Genomic DNA, 22,448 nt, shown 5'->3' on the forward strand with positions numbered 1-22,448 from the left:
ATCATATGTTTCAAATATTCTAAAATAGTAAATGTTGCCAAACAACTTTTAGAACAAAATTTTTAACCTAGACTTTGAGAGTTGAGTGAAGCCTTTTAAAATGGTATGTCTAATTTTGTATATACCGATGTATATATGAGTGTAAGATACCTGAGTAGAGTGATTTTTGTATATACCGATGTATATATGAGTGTAAGATACCTGAGTAGAGTGAGCTATCAAGTCCGGTAGATTCTGGAGCCATGTTACTAGCGTTTAAAATCCCAGCTCTGCTGTTTATTAGTGTGTGACATTTGACAAGTTACTTATCTGTGCCTCTATCTCTTCATTTGAAAAATGGATATAATAGTATTACCTATCTGATAGAACTGTGTTGGTGTTTAAATAATTCAATGAGTAACCAGGATACAGCACAACGCCTAGAACATTATCAACTCTTCTTATGGTATGAATTTTTCTGGGAAGAGGGTGCATGCAAAACCCTCTCATCCCTCATCCCAAATAAAGTTAAGAACAATTGTCTGAATGCTTCAGGACAGATTATTTTTTAAAGTGGCATTAGGATAACATGTCGAGGTAATTAAAATATCAGTTTGTGCATGCTATTTCCTCTCTGAGGGTATACTCATTGTTCTGATCTTGTTTCAGAACCACTAAAGTTAACATCTTACTTTCTTTTATTATTAATTTCTCTCAGTGTCATATTAAAGATTTTATTCCAGTAAAAATAGTAAGAACTACTTAGCTTTGAAACCTCCTTCCAATATGGAATTATCTATCATGAAGGAGAAAAAATTATTGTTAGTTTAAATAGACTTTAGAAATAATCTTCAGTTAAAGCAATTATGGCTCCAAAAGAAAAAAAACTCTCTGTTTTTTCTTTAATAGCTCTCTCTCTTGAACTCCCCTCTGATAATCTTTGGCTAATTCTAATTAGCCACTCCCCACCAATGGTAACTGCCAGACTTGTGTACGTCAATGGTTGGTACACGCTGGAGAGAGGGTTTTCTAAAACTCTAAAGAGAGAAGTGTTCCTCTGAGTTGAATTTTCTTTCTCTCTTTGACACTTCCAGTGATGCCCAGGACCATGGCAGGGGTCATGAGTGTTTCCTAAGCCTTTGTGACCTGTCTCATTCCTGTTGAGTTGTGTCGTTGGGATAAAGCTAAAGAGTGCCTGCCTTGGTGCATGCAATAGGCAAAGTTTCATAGAAAAATAATGCAGTAAGTGTGGTCAGCTCTCAACAGTCATCTTTCAAAGTCTGTTGAACATATAACACAGCTGAAATAAAACTTGTGTGTGTATCTTTGTGTGCATCCTACAACAAAAGTCAGAAAACTACTTAAAATCAAATATGAAATACAATATTTAAATCATAGCCAGACTTAAAGAAGCATTTGTATGCTAGTCTATGAGTCTAACATTTATTCATTTCATTTCCTATGAATGAAGGCATTCTGTTATTGAAATCATCAACTTACTAATGAATGTTTAGGACACAAACTCTTTGTAAGCAGGATGAGGTCTTAATACAAATCTACATTTCTAGCAGGTACTTTCAGTGCTCTCTCTCCTTCCCTATGCCCAAATAGCCACCTCTCTTTTCTATATTGTTTTGGCTTCTGGCAAATCTTCCCATGGGTACATCACTTCATCTCTGATTAGTCTGACTGACAAAGTCTGGGACAACATCTGATCAATTTATCTACGTAGCATTGAATTAAGGCTAATATCAATAGGACTTCAAGCAACAGGATGAAGCCAATTCGGTATTGATTTCTACCATGAACCACAGTCCTGGGCCTGGACCCAACCAGCTGAACAATTCCCACAAACCATCAGAGTCTAACTTAGAAATCCAGATAGCTTTCTCCCTAAGTTTCTGCATTAACCTTTCCTTTAGATCCAAGGCAATAGTCTAGGTACAGTGGGATGCATGAGTGATTACACAGACTCTGCCTTCACCTGCAAGGAGGGAGTCTAGGCATCATTTATAAAAAGGCTGGTCAGTGGGTTGAGGCTAATCTGGATTCCTTCCAGGGCCAAGGTCATATCAGTGATCAATTTAACTAAAGTCAGCGAAAGACAGATTTTGTACTCACTTTTGCAAATGGATGACTCACATTGTAGTTGTGGGAAGGGAGGTAAATTAATGTCTGGCTTCTACACATGACATATAATCCTGAGGCCACACACGGCGGCTCTGGAACAAAAGTGTTGTTTACAATTGTTGGGGTGCCCCATATGGGACCCACATCATTCAGGGGACATGGGTTGACTGAGCCACCAAAGTAGTCTCCCAGATAACTAGTAAGCCTTAGGATTCCTGGTTCTATTCAAATAATTGAGTCTAGTCCTTCTTTGTTGAAAGCAGTCAGTCCAATCTGTTCTGTTTATCCACCTCACCACTCAGGCGGCATTCATCTGCCCCATGGGATGGCTGAGAATGATGAGGTGGGGCACAGGGAGACATCTGGAGGTGTTTGGCACAGGAGGAGCAGGAACTGAGGCCATTTGCTTTTTCCAATAGACTCTCCACGAGGTTAAAAGGAACCCCACTCAGACGACGGTCAAAATCTTCTGGTAGGGGATGAAAGACCCATAAGTCAACTAAATTTGAGGGACGTGCAACAGTTTGGAAGAGGCATATCAGGGCATCTTCCTTCATATTCTGAAAGATGAAAGACTGCTAATGGCTCTCTGTTCCCTTACCTCCCAGATCTGAGGGGTTCTCCTCCATGTTCCTGGGTTGTTGCTCTCCATCTATTGCCACAGAATTGGAGTGTTCCATTCCAGGGGCTGTAACATCCATCTTTTTTCTGATTATCTTCAAACTCTAACCCAAATCTTTCATCTGGAAGGTTCCTGATGAAAAGGGACAAAGGCAGCTTTATAAAACTTAACCAGGATAAAGTTTGAATCTCCTAGGCCCTTTTTGGCCAGGCTTCCACTTGGAGAATGTGTCAACCAGGCTGAGCTGGTGTTGCTCTTTGGGGAAAGAGACACACATTATGCCCAGGATGGTCAAGGAAGAAAATTATCTGAATTTTCAAAATAAGTCTATATAATCTCCAACCACTTTCATCCTGATCATTACCCAAGAAGCGGCCAAGAGAGGATGATCCCTTTCTGGGGACAGTTATATTCAGTGACCAAATTGCCTTACTACTGTGTAGGTTTCCAGGATGTGATGAGGGAGAAACAGAAAACTTTTCAAGTCAGTTTTTTTTTTTTTTTGCTGAGGAAGATTAGCCCTGAGCTAACATCTGTGCCAATCTTCCTCTATTTCATATGTGGGTTGTTGCCACAGCATGACTGATTAGTGGTAAAAGTCCATGCCTGGGATCCAAACCCACAAACCCAGACCGCTGAAGTGGAGTGCACCAATCTTAACCGCTATGCCATGGAGCCGGCCATTCAAATCAATTTTTGAGGAGGCTTTTACAATACTCAGTACTACCTGCAAACAGTAGATGCCTGTAAATAGTGGAGAGCATTGAAAGTCCATCATACACTTTGACTAGTAGCCCCAACGTTGAGTTGCTTTTTTGGTAAAAGGTGCATGGTTATCAGATTGTAAATGGCCCAGAAAGCCTAAAACACAACACACATTAGTTTCAGCAACCACAGTGGTGTAACTGAAGCTGACTAATTGGACTGGAACAGCAACATCGTAATCTGAAAAAGTGTCAACAGTGATGAAGCACCACTGATAGCCTTTAGGGGATCAAAGTCCAACCATAACCACTCTGCCTGGAGTGGGTATGAACAACCACTCACGGGATTTAGCCTCTATCACTGCAAGACAGAGGGGTCAACTTCCTGTAGTCACACATTTGGCGTCCAATGGTGGCCTCTGCATCAGAAATATAGGGTTCCTTACTTTGTGCTCAGTCTTCAGTGGTGACTGCATGTCATATCTGGTACCATGATGGGTCCAGGCTGCAATGGAGGCAATCTGAGGGTACAGGATTGATCAGCAGCTTGATTCCAGTTGATCTCTTCAGAGAATGGGACCTGTAGAGTTAGCAGCTTTTCATCAGTTGCAGAGAAGGGGATTAAATTTCTCTCGGAGGAATACCTGCCATATTTTCACAAAAAGCAAAGATGCCTCTGTGCGAGACCACTTATGTCTTTGAATACACCATTTCATTTGATGATCAAGGATCTTTGGCCATTACCACCTTGTTGGTCATGGAGTCTAAGTTGATCAAATCCCAAATGGGAATAAATAGTAGACTGGAGAGTCAAAAGACCATGATGGATCAGACATTCAGTTTCAACAGGACCCAGCAGCAAACCGAGAGTTGCTTTTTAAAAGCAATGTACCTGGTACACATGCTCTCAAGGGGCAACCTCCAGATGGAAACTGTATTTCTTTTCCAAAGGCTCCATTAGGAAAATTCATCAGTCACAGAGACCAGCTTCTTAAAGAGGTCATTAGGACCGTGGGGCCTCAAAGGTGGAGAGTATGCTACAGATAGCTGGACAGCTTCGAGTGCAGAGTGTTTGTTTGGTTCCCACTCAAAGAATGCTAATTTTGGGGTCAGCCAATATAAAGGACCAAGTAGAATGCACAAGTGAGGAATATACTGTGTAAAGGTTCCAATAAGATGCTGGCCGGCTCTATGGTGGTGAAGAGAGAAGACTTTGATTGCTGAAAGGATTGAACATTGTGATCCAACCATGTAACCTTGATATATTTTATGTAGTGAGTAGTCTCCTAAGTTTTTATAATAGTTGGCAGAGGTGTGATAACACTGTGTAGTCAAGACCATTGAGACTTCAGCTTCTGGCTTGCCTCCTAACAGGACAATATGTATGTAAAGAAAACTTTGGGAATCAGAGGATACAGGCATTTGAGCCAACCACTGGTGGCAAATGGCAGGCAAGTTTGTCCCACTCTGCTCTTCCAATCAGAAAGCTCTCCTTTGACACTTATGGGAGAAGGCTATAAAAGCATATAACTCATCAGTTATAACATTAAGATGTAGAAACAACAAAAAAGTACATTGAATTGGCACAAAGGACACACTCATAAGATTGCATTAACCTCTCAACTTCTCTGTAAACCGTTCTCAAACCACGTCAGGTAAATCCAGATCCCTCAGGGACCAGGTTAGATGGTGATTATGATTTTGGTGCCCCTATCCTGTGGATTCATAAAACCTTGAGTTTTCGCCCTGTGCAGAGTTCCCCAGCATACTCAGAATCATAGCATCTTTAATCCTCCTCATGGACAGGGAAAACTTGGCCCAACTCCTAATTATTTTTTTCCTTAAAGAACTAAGGTCAGGGAGCAGAGGAGAAAGTGATCGGGAGATACCGATGGAGAAAAAGCTCTCTGCCAGAAAGCAAGGCACAGTGGCTTCTCATGGCTCACTAAATGAACTTCTAATGCTTCCTGTCCACCCAAAGCCAAATATGAGTTTTGGGGACCACTTGACCCTCCCCTCTCCAGCTTGGAGTTAGCCTGCTACAGTTTTATGAATGTTGGCAGAAGACATGAGATTTCTGGGTCAGAGACAAAGAACTTTATTATTCATGACACAGCAGGCAGCATGAGCTTAATGTTCTCATCAATTTCTCATGCCCCTAGAGTCTCACAGGAGTAACTCAGAGGGGCGTAGGTGGATGCTGTGCTCACAGTGGATTTGTGTCACAGCTGAGGGACTCTGAGTAGGAAACCCCAATCTATTATAAAGGGCTGCAAGCAAAGCTGTGCAACCTTTGCTGCAGAGAGAGACATTATCTTTGTTATACTAGACAGGAAACAAAGTTATTCCCTGCTCCAAAAGGAAGACAGAGTCTCTGTCTTTTAAGGCTATTCTCTGTACAAACATCCTTGGAAAAATAGACCACAACGAAGGGCTGTCAGTGACGCTGATGGCAAGATGTGCAGATATGGGAGTGACTCATGGAGAACTGTCTCCCTACATACCTAATTCATCATGCTGTTGGGATGATTAAATGAGATAAGATGGCTTATAAAGCATTTAATGAATATTGGTTATCATTATTATGTTGTTATAATTCTTATAGAGGAAGGCTTATTTTTTTAATTAGAGTTAATTTACTTTAAAGACATTAATTTATTAAATTTTATAGTCTTCTGTGTAAGAAAAATACAACTATATACACATGTAATATTTTGAAAGCCAAAAGAACTATGTATGCCTAGAGAATGTAAAAATGATATTCAAGTTTTAGTATGCTGAAGATTCTAAAGATAGTATATATGAATAAAAAACAGTTCCTGAACTCTTATACTAAGTGGGTTTATGAATTTTAATATGGTTAGATTTTTCCACAGTTATAACAGTTCTAATTGAATGCTCTAAGTTAATAAACAGATAATTAATACATTATTAGCAAACGGTTTGCTTAAGAAAGCAGATAATTTTTGCATTTTTTCTAGAGCCCTAAGCGGTGGTGTTTACTGTCTTACGTGTATCTATAAATCTCTTTTATACATTATAAACTCCTGGTTTTTCAAAGTTGGGCAAATATTTGTCTAGACCATCTGCTTCTCCCTATCTTTAACCTAGTCATACAGCTTGGTCACAGGACTTAAGGTTTGCAGAAATTTTAGTGGGGAAAATAGTACCTGTTTTTGAAGTACCACACGTTAAGTGAGTCTTAAATTATTTATTTTTGTTTTCATTATGCAAAATTTTAAACACATACAAAAGTAGAGAAAATAGTAAAATGAACTTGGTTTACCTGTTGCCCAACTTCGATAATTATCTATTCACAGTCCATCTTGCTTCATCTCTACTCCCATGCAATATGACTCTTCCCCCCAAAATTATTATTATTAATTTTTTGGAGGAAGATTAGCCCTGAGCTAACATCTGCTGCCAATTCTCCTCTTTTTTGCTGAGGAAGACTGGCCCTGAGCTCACATCTGTTCCCATCTTCCTCCACTTTATATGCGGGACGCCTGCCACAGCATGGCTTCACAAGCAGTGCGCAGATCTGCACCCGGGATCTGAACCAGCGAACCCCAGGCCACTGAAGCAGAATGTGTGAACTTAACCACTGTGCCATCAGGCCGGCCGCCCGAAATTATTTTGAAGTTAATCCCAGATGGAATATTAATTACATCTGTAAATATTTCAGTAAATTTATCTAATATTTAGGAACTGATTTTTAGAGGCAAAGCCATAATACCTCATTCACATTTAAAATTTAATAATTTCATAACATCACCAAATATCTGGTTATGTTTGCATTTCTCCATTTATTTTATAATTTAGTTTTTATTAAAGTTTAATGTTTAATTTGTTAATTAATTAACAGATAAATTGAATTAGGATTCAAATAAGGCTCCTACATACATATATATGTGTCTTCGGCCTCTTTTAATCTATTTGGCTCTACGTGGCAACTCTTTTTGCTGAAGAATCCAGATCATTTGTCCTGTGGCGTTTTCCATATCCTGGATTTTCCTGATTTTATCCATATGGCTTCTTTGGCCATATTCTCTGTCCCTTGCATCTCCTAGATCTAAAGAACTGATAAGATTCAAGTTCAGTTTGGCTTTTTATTTGTTTGGTTATTTTGATGAGACAACATCAAAGGTGACATTGTGTAGGAGGTGATGTTATCAACCACTGATGATCAGTGTCAAATCCATTCTTTCCTAAGGACTTACAACATGGAGATAGTCTAAATTTATTATTTCTATAAAAAGAAGCTTCCTCTCATCAACAATTTGGTTCTCCTGTGGTATCGCTTATAAAGGAAAGGCGGGGTAATTGCTTGCATCTTTCCCTTTATTTACCAGTTCACATAATGATGAACTGGTTTCTAAGCATCCAAAGGGACCAATTAAGTTTTTTCCTTTTTTTCTGTATCATTATAAACTCGCAAATTTAAGCATGTTTGATTTTCTAGCAAAGGCAGATTTTTATCTTTACTGATGGTTAAATTATTCCATTTTTGGGCTGCTGAGATTTTATCCAGATTGACTACTAAGTCTTGTGATAAAGAAGTGTCTTCTTTTCTCGTGGAATAAGTTATCCATGCTCATTTTGTGTATTTCCTGCCTCGGATCTAGAATCAGCCATTTCTCCAAGAAGTCTCATATCCTTTTATGGGAAATAATATTTATAGTCCACAATCATGACATTTTTAAGGGGAGATAACATGCACTCTGGATAGAGCAATCCTGGAGACCACTAAAATACTGAATTATGTCTGATACCGGACAAAGGAAAACAAGAGGAAAAGACGTCAGAAAAATGTCTGCTTTTCTTCTTTATCCACCAGGTTGTAATACTCACTGTCTCCAAAAAGCAAAAGAAAGAGTTAAGCCAAATTACATCCTTTGTTTCAGAGAGGAGAGCATAGTAGTTACTGTTTGCCTAAGCACACGTTTATACCCTTAGGATTTTTATTAAGTGAAAAATTCTTAGTATTGCTCTCAAATAGCCCCTTTAAAACTGGATTTGCTTTAAGAAGATGTTTAAAAAACCAGGCATGGTTTCCCATTGATGTGACTGATTTAATAATGTTCCTCTTCATTTTGTTTATGCAGCCTTATTTGAACTGCTGGTTCTAGCCTGTTTTAAGCTTGATACCATAATTTGGTCTATTTCTGTGGGTAGGAAATTAAGCCAAGAGCTGAAGAGAGCAGAGATGTATGTTATCGTCTGGGCTCCCAGTGCTGGGGCAGCTCTGCATTTGGTGACCTGCAATCACAGAGCTCGTGGATGTGTAGCTCCCGGCTCACATGTGCATTTCGATGAGGCTCCCATGACAAATCTAATGGAAGGCTCTGGCTAGCTGATGCGTATCTGGCCTCTTGCCCCCATTTAACACACAATGCATTCCTCATTCCACATACCATAGTCTCTTTATGGATTCTGTTCAGCCTAACTCAGAAAATAAGATATATTTTTGGCTTGTTTAATAAAACTGGACACATAGGAAAAGGAGGGAAAGAATTGCTCAAACTCTCAGCCATGTTTTAGCATACAGATGGTAACTATAGGAGGTGTTACTTGCAAAAACAAAATGAGTTGATCAGGAAGATTTGCTTGAGTGAATTTTGATTTTGTTTCCAGCAGACCTCCTCACATGGCATTGTTTATGCAAATAGGCCCTCTTTTCAGAAACCGTCTGGCTTCAGAAAACCCCTGTCAGTTGAGCATAAAAGAGAAGTTGTACAGCAGCAGTTAGCAGACCTGAAAGGCTGGCTGAATGGAGCAATGGATGCAATATGCAGGCCGGCAGGCCGGCAACAGAGCAGCCATTCTTCTCCGAGTCCCAGTGGCGTGTAGAGAGGCAGCAGACCCCAGAGGAAGACAGAAAAGGCCTGGAGAAAAGGGCAGGCCCTCTTCTCCAGAGAAAAAGCAAAACCTCAACGCACAGTAGCCCAGGATCTTATACACGAGCATACTGAAAAGACAAAAACAGATTTCCTTCTTTTTACTATATTTTTCGTGGCTCTGATATATGGAAATATTTTTTTCTCTCTTTCTTTCCACCTTTTACTTCTCTTAGATAAGATTGAGGGAAAGGAAGAAATAATGTTATTTACTGGCTTCCAAAAACTGAAACAAGCTTTTACTTCCATTTCCTTTTTCTTTGTATCCTGACTACCATTCTTTATAGGAACAAATGAGTAAATTTTATTAATATTGATGGCAGGGGTGAAATGGGAAATCTGAGGGTTTTTCCTTGGTAATCTATATTTTCCTGGATAGTGTACTGGGCACAAAAAGTGGAAATCTCCATTTCATTGCAGTTTGCTTGTATTTACATGTGTTTATAGGCATAGATAGGTAGATAGAGCTGTCCATATGTATATAGTATGTACATCATTCAGGGGTTGTTCTAAAAATATAAATATTGCACTAAGAACAATGACTTTATAAATCAAACATTTTGACTCCCATAAAGGATCATTTTATTTTGTTTTTCACTTTGTGAATAACACAGATTTTCCCAGAGAATTTTGTTGAAAAGTAAGAAGCATAAAATCAAAGGTGATTAAGGCACCTCTTATCAATGGATTGCATTTAATTTTCCCTTGTATCATTTATTATAACTTTATTTAGAAAAAGCTCAGATTTTCCTTTTACCGTAGGAATGAATTTTCTTTATTAATTGAACACATCAATATATGCAATGATATAGATTGTGTAGTGTAATATAATTGTTTATAAATACAGAAAACATTCACATTGCAATAATGAATACATGCTTTTTTAATTTAACATAGGATAGTGTTTATTGAATCTATTCTGGCCATGACTTTCAGAACATTATTTATTTTTTAAACTAGCGTACAAAGCCATCCATTCTGATCAAGGATAAAATAAAAAATAAAACTCCAGGCCAAGGATACATAAGGGGAATGAATAATGTATTTTTAATTGTAATGGTTCTGCCTCTCTTGCTTCTGCTGCCTTTAGGTGATGAACAAGTCCGGGAAGTCATTTTTAAGGGCATTGTGATCACAACCAAGAACATCAAAAAGCTTTGTCTTGGTGGAGTTTGGAAATCGCTGGTCATTATGCCCACTTAGAAGCAGATCCTTTGAGCTGCACAAACTAAAAAAAGCAAAGAAAGAAGAGAGTGACATCATCTGCGTTTCGTGGGCCTGCCCTCCTTTGGAAATATTATTGCCTTTGGTCTCCTTCATCGCCCACAAGAACAACAGCAGACATTTCAGGGGGAAAGTTGGGGGCTCTTAGCAAAGGGTTATTTTCCATCTGTCATCAGTTTGGATTTTGCATATCAATAAAAAATTAATAAACTAATTTCAGGCATATATGACACGGCTAATGTGGAAGGCCTATTGTTAGGAGAGAAATAGTATATTCTTATCAGTGGATTTAAACAGCTATTCATCATTTCTAAAGGGCAATTATTTGGAATCCATTAAACTGGAATTCATAATACCCCTGCATACTGAATTTTAAATAGAAATCTGTATTTAGATGAAGGAATACATTAGTATAAGTCATTAGAGCACTGAAAATCCATGACTTGTTCATTTTTCACTTCTTTTGCAGATAATATGAAGCACCAGGGATGTTGGTCCTTTAATAAAACCAAACAAAAAGGAAACTATGCACTCCACAGTAGCATTGCTATGGATAACGATGCTTGCTTTCGTTCTTTTTTTATCTTCGTGTTCCAGTTTTTCTAATTATTACACATAAAATGAATCATCTCATGGAAAAATCTTCAGTAATCAGTAGAAAACTCCTGACTCAAAAGTGGTGGCACCTTTCTGCAGCTGTGACTTCCTTCGCTACACTGGGCATCTATATCCTGAAAGTTATTTCTTAAGACAGCATATCAAAGCTAAGGAGATACATGTGTGAACAATTGCACAGTTTCAAACAAGGTACAGGGAGCTCAGTTTCAATGAATGAAAATTGAAATTATAAAACCTTTAAAAATAAATTTAGGCCCAATAATTTTAAATAATATGAAAATATTCGTTATTATATTTGTTTTAACACATGGGTCAGGAACATTTATAGTTATTAGATGTATGTATGCAAAAGTGCTGCCTTTATTGCTGTGAAGGGATGGAAGAAAGCTTGGTTGCCAGACATCTGACCTAGTCAAGCAATACATTTTACATTATCAATTTGCTTAACCCCACCTTTTTGGACACAAACCATGCAAAATAAATTATAGTCCAGCCTGTGTTAGAATAAATGCCAACTCTGAATTAGCGTGGACTGATAGAAATTTTTCTGTGTGACGTCTCTACTATATTCTCCCAGGTTGGACTTCTGTTAACATTTATGTGTTAGTTATTTATATTGACTCCCTTAGTAAATCTATTTGGTAAAAGCGAAAATTATAAACCCACAGCTGAGAAAGATGAAGATAAGGAAGAGCTCACTAACCTGGACTATTCTCAACAAGCCTTTACTAAGCTTCCCCGCTCCTCGCAACACACACACCCATTCCTCCATTACATGAAAATCTTCATGAGAAAACCTAATGGAAAAGCAGCTAAGATAATAGTCATACGCTCCATGTGTGTTGATGTGCGCTGGCAATAAATCAGATTTCTAAAAAAACACAGCATATGGCCCTGTGACTTGCAGCCTTGTCTGGAATGGTGTGAACGCAGCCTGTTCCAGCATCCATATTATTAACATTTTTCTTGACAAGAAACTAGGTTTTAAACACGTGCACAAGCACGTACAACTGCTTATATGTGCGTGTACACAGAAGCAGGTACACACTGTGTTCACATACCTTGTGTCAGATCAAATCATACGCTAGTAAACATGTAAGCTGGGTAACAGTGATTCACGGGCAACAATTACTGAAGTTCAAAGGACCACAAGCCATAGCGCTGCTGTGTGAAGTCTTGGGTAATATATAGTCATAGTAAAGTGAACAGCAATGTGCTTATCCAGGCAAAGACGACAGGAATCCAGCCAGGTGCTGGAGTTTGTGTTTGTGGCTGCTTTGGGCTTTTTCTAGATGCACTTTTATGGTGTTCATTTGTTTTTTTTTTTAACCTGAATACGTAAATTTAGCCTCACTTTCTTAATTCACAAAATAAAATTAAGCTTTTGCTGAGCAACATTTAAAGGTGCATTAAACTATATTTTATGCATATTGTATATAAATGTACATGTCATATATCATATAATATACTGTCTACATTATATACATAAGTTTGTGTGTATGTGTGTATCATGTGGTGAGCGGATGACTAATAGCTGCTCCTGTAGGGAGCCTTGTTTTAGTTTGCTAGGCTGCTGTAACAAAATACCACAAAGCCAGAGGCTTAAACAACGGAAATTTATCGTCTCACAATTTTGGAGGCTAGAAGTCCAAGATCAAAGCGTCAGCAAGGTTGGTTTCTTCTGAGGGTGGTGAGGGAGAATCCGTTCCAGGCCTCTCCTCTACTTTCTGGTGGTTTGGTGGCTGTCTTTGGCTTGCCAAGTTCCTTGACTTATAGGCACATTAGCCTGTTCTCTGCTTTCGTGTTCACATGATGTTCTCCCTGTGCACATATGTGTGTCCAAATTTCCCCTTCTTATAAGAACAACCAATCAATTGGATTAAGGTCCCACCATCCTCCAGTATGACTTTGTTCTAACTGAACTAATTCGTCTACAATGATCCTATTTCCAAATAAGTCCACACTCTGAGATACTAGGGGTTAGGACTTGAACACGAATTTTCAACACACCATACAGTTCAACCCATAACAGAGCCTATAGATGCAGCCAAGGAGAAGACCCTTTGTGAACCAAGTTTAATTAACGTCTTTGAGAGGGGTTGCCTTCACTAAGCTAAGCTCTCTATCATCATTCCCATTCTCAAGAGTGGAATGATGTCCAGGTGGGCTAGATCCAATGCTGCCTTGCCCAACACATGGAAATATACTTCCCTTGACCAGTAGTTTTCCAAGTATTTCTTAGAGCCAAGAAATCCACAAATCATAGTCTAGATACAGCTCAGGAATACAATGAAATGAGGCTTAGAGATCTAAATTCTGGTGTGAGTTTTGGAGTAGAAAAGATGGAAACCATCAGGTTAAATCGTTACTCTGATGCCCTAATAAAGACTTCTTGAATTCTGAGAAATGAGGAGAACCCAGACCATCAGGGCAATCCCTCTCTGGCGTAATCGCCAAGAAGCCCATTTGGATCTAACAAGAATTACAATTTTTCCAAATGAATTATGTTAATATTTCATAGGTAACTTGTTTTGAAAATTTATACTAATAATATTACTAGAGTTGAAAGTGTTCAACCAGTAATATCTTACTATAAAATAATTAGAATAGAAGGCGTACCTCTTAAAGCTTGCTCAGTTCAGTAGTATTGATGGAATTTGATGATTTTTCACCAACTCAGAATTCATGGGGCTACATATCTTGTAAGTTTTGCTTAATTTGCATCTGTCTTATTTTACCAGAAATACAAAGTTTTATCATTCGATTTCTAATGTTAAAGATACAAAATTTTATGCAAATGAGAATGCAAAGAGGATTGCACATGATTTATACTTAATAAATGTTTATGAAATGAGTTTTGAAATTTTGTGCAATGTGCATTAGAAAGCAGAAAATGACGGATGGTCCTTTGGAGGATATGATTTTTAAAAACACAGTTCTTTGGGGGGCTGGCCCCGTGGCCGAGTGGTTAAGTTCTCGCGCTCCGCTGCAGGCGGGCCCAGTGTTTCGTTGGTTCGAATCCTGGGCGTGGACATGGCACTGCTCATCAGACCACGCTGAGGCAGCGTCCCACATGCCACAGCTAGAAGAACCCACAACGAAGAATACACAACTATGTACCGGGGGGCTTTGGGGAGAAAAAGGAAAAAATAAAATCTTAAAAAAAAAAAAAAAAAAAAAAAAAAACACAGTTCTTTGGGAGAGGTGAACAGCAGTGTGGGAGAAGCTACAAGAGAAATCAAGGAAAAATTTAGACAAAAAATTAAAACATCATTGAAGTGACTAGAACAGATTTAATCTGAGAAGATCTTTTGCTCGCTGATTGGAATATAGAATATCTGCTTTATCTAAAAGGCAGGAAGATTAGATTGTGTCTATCTACGTAACTAGTGGAATATAAAGGACAGAGCACAAACTCCGAATGAATTCCAAAATAGCAGAGTTTGAAGGAGCATGTTAAATACTGTTTAGAAGTAAAGCAAGAGTGTCCAGTAAATTATCATATCATCTATAGTGCTCTTTTTCCTTGTGTTGGAATTTTGTTCTTTACATCTGGCAATGCTGTAGTTACTAAAATTAACGTTATTTAATTAAACTATAATATAGTTGTAGTTTTGATAATCTTGTAGCCCTAAGACCTTGTACTGTGAATGTGACCTTGTTTGGAAATAGAGTCTTTGTAGATGTAATTAAATTAAGGAGAGGTCATCAGGGTGGGTCCTAATCCCATATAACTGATGTCTTTATAAGAAGAGGAAAATGCCATGTGAAGAAAGAGACACAGGGAGAATGCCCTGCTTGCGATTACACAGGCAGAGATTGGAGAGATGTAGCTGCAAGCTAAGGAATGCCAAGATTGATGGTCACCGCCAGAAGCTAGGAGGAGCCAAGGAAGAGTCTTAGTGGGAGCATGGCTCTGCTGACCACCTTGATTTTGGCCTCTAGCCTCCACAACAGTGAGAGAATAAATCTCTGGGGTTTTTGTTGTTGTTGTTGTTGAAGAAAATTCACCCTCAGCTAACACCTGTGCCAATCTTCCTCTATTTTTCGTGTGGGCCCCTGCCACAGCATGGCCACCAACGAGTGGTATAGGTCCACACCTGAGAACAGAACCTGGGCTGCCAAAGTGGAGTGTGGTGAACTTAGCCACTAAGCCATGGGGCTGGCCCATTCTCTTGTTTTAAGCTACTCAGTTTGTGGTACCTTGTTACAGCAGTCCTAGGAGACTAGTATCTTGGGTTCTGGGTAGTTAGCATTTTGCCTGGCTAGCTAATGTTTGTTATGGAAACTACATAGCTACAGAAATCAAATTGCAAAAGCCTTGAAAGCAAGTATATGCTTTCTTCGTTTTTGGTCCCACTTTGAAAATATGCATTTGTCTACATACACATGTTTTAATCCGTTGCGTAATAAGTAATTTCTTTAGTGGCTAAGGCTATGCCAACAAAAGGAGTATGCCTGCTTAGCTTATGTATGGTACAATTCAGTAAAGGGGTCAGGTTTGCATAGTCTGAGTCTGGAGAATATTCAGGAATGATTTGTATGTTCTTTTAAGTAGATACCAAAATTGGACTTATGTAAACTAAGTAAATAAGCCATGTCGCTTCACACTTCAACCTCTTTCTGGTCTTCCTCTCTAAATTATTACTAACTCTTCTTCCAAATCCAGGCAGCCCTGCCCTCATGCTGCTCTTTGGATGCACAAAGCTTCTCATGGTGTCTACTCAAGCCTGTCCTCCCGGGAAGTGCTCTTTTCTACCTTCCCATTAAGGGCCAAAGCATCTGGATTGAAATGCCTGTTTTCTGGGTGCCTGAGACTTATCTCAGCTGGGTGGAGGCAACTTGATTAAATCAGTTCACTTTAAGGAATTAATGGCACCTTATTTGATTTTCCCAAGGATATTTGCATTTTGAAAGAGGGAAATTATTAACATAAATTAGTCTTTTATTAATAGAAATTTAGACAGCATGCAAAACAAAGAATTCCATGGTGTAAGAAGAGATTTTGAAGGAGATGGTCTTCCATTATTCATTAAATTCATTAAATTCTAGATAATAGCTTACCCTAACATTTTGGACAGGCGACCACGTTTTCTAGTTCTGATCTCTTGTGGGCACATAAAGGGAGACTGTGTTATGAAGCTTTAGACAATTTAAAATGATTGTTTAGATTCATATTTAATGTTCATGGAATTTTTAGGGTAAAGATATTTTTAGGGTTTGCAAAAGTTCACCCAGGTTTAAATTTTGAAGTCATATTACAGGAAAATATTGAGCTAATGAGCTAACTTTATAGTGTGCCAACAAACTCTATGGGAAATTAAATGACAAAGCACTTATAAGTCATCTGGCACAGTGCCTGACCTTCATTTATTCAGGTATACTTATTGTGTGTGTATTATGTCCCAAACACATGGTACATGATCAATAAAAGTTGTTTTATTTCCTTTGTTTGTTGACAAATACACACACAAAATATGCAATAATATGTCATTGTAAAGATGGAAACACCCATAATCAATTATGTCCAGGAAAATACCACGTATTTGCCAACTAGATTGTTATTATTTCTTTTTGCCATACCACTTCCAGTTTTGTATATGATTTCCCTTATATACAATGTATGGTTTATATTATCAAGTTAATCTTAGAGATATTTGAACTACATTAAGCTTCACATGAAGCAAGAGGCAGCTGTCACGTGATGGTGTTTGGGCTAAGCCAGCACTGCTAATGACTTAGAAGAATTTTAATAATTTTTCAACACAGAAAATTTTCACTTTAAATATACTATAACGGAAAATTATTTTTTATTCTTTTTATTAATGAAATATATGCATGGTATATAAATTGAAAAAATCTATTTCTTAAGTTTTTGGAGCAATGACGTTAAATTTTTAAAAACAAAATTTCTTCTGATGAGCTAACTCAGATTTAGGAAGTTGCTTTTTTCCATTCCATGTGAGAACATTTCAGGAGCTGGCACTGTCTTCCTTCTCAAATAAGGTGTGATATACAAAGATAAAGAGTGTTTAAGGTCACAGCTGAGATTTACCCTTAAGCTTCTATCAATAATTAAGCTCTGAAAACCTTCTAGGTAACAATTCTTTTTGTTTTCAAAGGTTAATTGCAGAGTTTTTCTGTGTATTTCTAATCATTGAGCAAATATTCCATTAGCAAATTAGTTAGCTAGCTCAATGTATCTGATTATTTGTGTCTGTTTGCTAGCTGTAAAAACCCCTCAGAAGTCCATTTTTGACATCTAGACACATATAATGTGTCTATATGCTGGTATTATGTGGCTTTGAATATGGCTTGTACTACACAAAAAAGTTACATGATTCAACGAAAGAATACCACATCGTGTCTTTATTTTTTCAGTTTGTCCATCTCTCCTTGCTGTCTTATCTTTTGTATATTAATTTAAAAATAAGGTAATCAGTAATGCTGATCACGCAGAATCTGTTAGATCAGTCAGAAACTTCTCTCGTTTTCTCTGGACTGTTCAGTCTAGGCTAACATCGGTCAACTATGATTTGGATTGACCTTAGTCAAATCACTTCACCTATTTAGGTCTTAGGCTTCTCATCTATAAAATAAGGGGGTAGAACTCAAGATGTTTTTCTGATTTAATGTCCAGTGATTCCATTGCCTGAATTGTTGTGCCTGGCAATGCTGCCGCATCCACAGGAGCACTATAGATGCTCTCCCTCACGGGATGGGTATCATTTGGGCCCATGTTCAGGCAGTGATGAAATCCTAGCAGAGACTAGTGTAGAAAACTCACAGGGCATGACATTGGGGATAGCCGACAGGGGGCTAAAGATGGCTCTGAAAGTTTGCCTTCGGCAACCAAAAAAGCTGTAAAATGTTTGGGACTATTTCTGATCTTTTTCTGAGCAGGCCTTGAGGAGCCAGGGTAAAGAAACAGTTACTTCCCTAAAAACGTCCTCTCTAGGCTCACGCTGGTTTGAACTACACACTTCAGGTTGCTAATTAGACATGCAAGCTTAGATGACCTGATTGAATTTTAATTGTCTCCATTTATTAGTGAAGCTAATGACTGGATTTTTACTTTGCTGCATTTTACATAAAGATGTTTGTTCAAATCAAACTGGTGTCTTTGTATGTGTGTGTGTGTGTGTGCGCGCGCGTGTGAATTTCTTGAGTCAACAAATTTTTGGTGAGTACTTACTGTGTATCATAAACTATGTTAGGTAGGTCAGGGGCGGGGCTTCATACTATTACCAAAGGAGGGCTTGACTCTCCCCAGGATTTGTTGATTTCATACTTGCAACGGAGAGAAAGGTATCAATTCTGAAACGCAGCTGTGAGGTCCAAAATATATTAAACCTATGACAGTGCTTGTCTCTGTGTTTCTATCTCATGTTTGTGTTCTTTATGAATAGAGAGGTGTTTTCAGTTCACCTCGTAATTTCTAAGCATGAGTATCCTGGTCTCACCTATTAAGCCAAGGTAACCACATTAATAAAGCTAAACTATAACAGGTAAAACTTTGAGATTTATAGATGGAGAGTGTTAGTATGATTGAAGACTCAACCATACTGTTATTATTTTCTGTTTCTTGATACATTTCTGATGACACTTACCAAACATTCAAACTGTCCTCTCTGGAAGTCTTACCTGATCGTCACAGGAAGTTGGTGGTACTCTAGTTTTTGCTTTTTATTATTTTAGCTTCGGTGTTTTCTCTGGTTTTCACTTGGTGAATCTGAACATAGATATATTCCAAAAGGATTTTTTTTTTAGATCAATTGTCCATCTATGATATAAGCTCAATGAACAACTAACAAATGTCGGCTCTGGAAAGCTATTAGGAGCACCTGCACTTAGGAAGACAACACGTTTTAATAAAAACTATTCTTTCACTGTCTAAATCCTGCTTTCTCAAGCAAAGCATAGTGGTATATAAGAACCTAGATGGAAAATTGAGAAATTAATACCTCGTACCAGAACATTCCTCTCTGGACTGATCTTTACCCTAAAAGCTCAGGAATCATATGCTGTTTCTTGTTACTCTTACGAAGAGGCAGTCTCATTAAAGTTATTTTCTGCCAGATGACTGTGTTTCAAGCTTAACCTAAAATTCTGAAGTGAGTGAGACATAAGACCAAGGTCACCACACTTTTGAGTGGGCCATTCCATGAGATTAATCCTTATAGACGTGAATATTTACATAAATAACTCCATTTCCATCAATTATTCTAATTTTTACCTACTGAAACGAGGCTCACTGTATTTATTCTAGATCTCCCACTGGGCAATGTGAAGTAGTGCATCATAAGCTGTATGAAGCCATGATATAAATTTGGTTTATGCTCCTGGCACAATGAATTTACTGAAAGATTTTGGAGAGAAAATAAATGTATCGATCTCTTAAGCATATAAAGTATTGTTGTATTAAATATGCCTATATATGTAATAGAGAAAGTACTCATTTAAAGTTTCGAGGTAAAAGAGACATGAATGATATTTCCTACAATGGAAGCCCTTGAGTTTAATTCGTTAGCCATTATCTCCCTCTCTCATCTCTCTGGGCACATATATGTATTTTTTCCTTTGACATTAGGAGTTCTAAAAGGGAAAAGTTTGGGGTCGGCCCGGTGGCACAGCGGTTAAGTTTTCATGTTCCGCTTCTCAATGGCCCAGGGTTCAACGGTTCGGATCCCGGTGCGGACATGGCACTGCTTGGCACGCCATGCTGTGGTAGGCGTCCCCCATATAAAGCAGAGGAAGATGGGCACGGATGTTAGCTCAGAGCCGGGTTTCCTCAGGAAAAAAAGAGGAGGATTGGCAGTAGTTAACTCAGGGCTAATCTTCCTCAAAAAAAATAAATAAATAAATAAAAGGGAAAAGTTTGAAGAGTCTTATTCTAAGCAATGTGTGTGTGAATGGGGGCAGGGGCAGGCCGTAATAGGCACAGCACGGCATAGTCTCTCTTTTTCCTTCTCTGGTCATATTAAGATTTATCTACTCAAACCAAATAATGTTCTGCTCTCCACTGACTTGTTTGAGGGTAACCTCGAGCTATATTATCAATGTAAATACAGGAAATAGAAATGGCAGGGAGGGACAACATTATATAGTTTTAAAATATATGAATGCTGACAGATCTCCTTTTTTTTTAATCTAAAAAGCTTCACCGAGCCCAAAACTTAACATGGAATGATCTGGAAGAATGTTTACCTTGGCAGGTGACAGTTTAATGTGTACGTTCTCTTGCTCTGTAGTTTTCTCCTACTTGCAACATACTTGCTTACTTAAATGTTAGTCATTTGGATATGCTTTGTAACTATTCAGCTCAGAAGCATCCTCTTGCTGCTTGACACCCAGAGGCCATGGGAACCTCTACCTATTTCTCAGTTATTGCGAGCAATTACTATCGCCAGTATCGCCCTTCTAGTTTTTAGAACAGTCCCTATCTTGTTGTTAATTATTCTGATAGGTTCATACCTCATGTGTCCAAATCTTGTGTGTTATATCTTTTAGATATATGTATAATGTACATAATATACATAAAATATATAATATATATAACATTATGTTGTATTTTATGTATCATATCTATATAATATATTTATTAAGTGGGTGCCCAAATCATTGCATAATGTCTGTATTGCCCATGGGATACCTTCAATAGGGAGGTAATGATCAGAATTCCCAATAACATACAAGTTAGAAATACATCCAGTTTGCAAACTCTATTCCAGAAAGCAATATTTCTTCAAGGGCATTGATAGAAATCTCTTGAAAAATGAGTACTATGGAAAATTAATTTGAGATGTGCTAAGTAAAAGCATTCTTTTTTTTTTTCCTTTTTCTCCCCAAAGCTTGATGAGCAGTGTCATGTCCGCGCCCAGAATTCGAACCAACGAAACACTGGGCCGCCTGCAGCGGAGCGCGCCAACTTAACCACTCGGCCACGGGGCCAGCCCCAAGTAAAAGCATTTTGAAAACATTTATTACAGAACCTTTTAGAGTCTTTTGTATGTAATGTGTGCTATGGCTATTTAAAATGAGGATATGACATACTGAAGTTGCTAACCTTATTTAAAAATGGTAGGCCATCTCCAGTTCAGTATCTTGATTGGTGGACTAGAATTTGATAGGGTACATTACAGGAAACAGCAGATACTTGGGAAACACTAGAGGGTCGAGTTTTACACTTTGTAGCTAAAGATACTGTAAAAGCACTTTTGTCAGTAACGTTTTAACTTCTGGTCCTGAGTAACTGTTTCACATTTTGACATTCTCCTAGGAAACTCCAGTTTCTTGTGTTAAGAAACTGCAGTGTTAACTCAGTGTTTAGAAGTCAGCTTCTCTAACAATTAGTCAAGATAATTAAGGGAAGTTGTACAGCTTATCAAATAAAGTATTTATTGGCCACTGAATAAGTGTTATTACAAGGAGATATATAGATGGAACCAACCAATATTCTCATGGTATTGCCTCCAGGGACTCTGGGTCAAAGAAAATTGTGAGAATATTTCTCTGGCTGTAGCCCTGAGAGGAAATATATCTGGAATTCTAGTCTCTTTCAAAGTATTACCCACCGGATCCCCACACATACAATTTTGAGAGTACAGAGAATTAGTCCACATATTTTTAACAAATTAGTCCTCCAAACTCCCTTATAGAAAATCTCATCTTCCTCCTTCTTTGTTCTCTTTAAATATTTATGTTTCTCTGACCTCATAATATTTTGCAGGCTACAGGAATGTGATATACCATGGGTTCTGATAATGAATAGTGTTCCATGAGGATGCACATGGGCTCATTATTACTCAAGTTACCATAGTTGTCCACCTGCCATTGGCACCTACTCCCATTGCAACAGAGCCCTGAGCACTCAACTAACACTGTAGGAATTACCAGGTTCCCATGTATCTATGAAGGTCTTGGCTGCAGTAAATGTTACCATGGTGTGCTTGGTGAGGATGCTCCCATGTCCAGGGAATGTTTTCATGTTGTACCAAAATCTCTATGGGCCAGAGGCAAGCTTTGTTGTTCAGAGCCCTCAATATTCTAAACTCATCTCCTCTCTCAACTATGTTAAAGGGATGCTAAAGCAATACTCCCACCTGCTTTCAATATCTTATGGAGTATTTAAAATACCTCTCTTTCAGTTTTCACTTTCAATCTCTTCTCACTCTAGGTCTCAGATTGTGAGGGCTGAGCTAGAAGACAAATCTGAGAGATAAATACTGTAAATGTAATTAACTCCCACTCACCTCCTCCCATATGATTGGAGGC

At 38.2% G+C, this 22,448-nt stretch overlaps 2 long non-coding RNA genes across 2 annotated transcripts in view; one reads left to right on the forward strand and one right to left on the reverse strand.

Annotated features, from left to right (window-relative positions):
* LOC139077539 (uncharacterized) lies at positions 1 to 10,781 on the forward strand. Its single transcript, XR_011530164.1, has 2 exons — positions 1 to 103; positions 10,423 to 10,781. It is a non-coding gene; the product is annotated as an uncharacterized lncRNA (long non-coding RNA).
* Positions 10,097 to 22,448, reverse strand: part of LOC139077278 (uncharacterized) — a 19,048-nt gene continuing 6,696 nt past the window's right edge. The window contains exon 3 of the long non-coding RNA XR_011529648.1: positions 10,097 to 10,560. This is a non-coding gene — a long non-coding RNA (uncharacterized lncRNA). The remainder of the gene's footprint in view (positions 10,561 to 22,448) is intronic.

The sequence above is a fragment of the Equus przewalskii genome, chromosome 19 (assembly GCF_037783145.1).
Source record: "Equus przewalskii isolate Varuska chromosome 19, EquPr2, whole genome shotgun sequence".
NCBI classification, from domain to species: domain Eukaryota; kingdom Metazoa; phylum Chordata; class Mammalia; order Perissodactyla; family Equidae; genus Equus; species Equus przewalskii.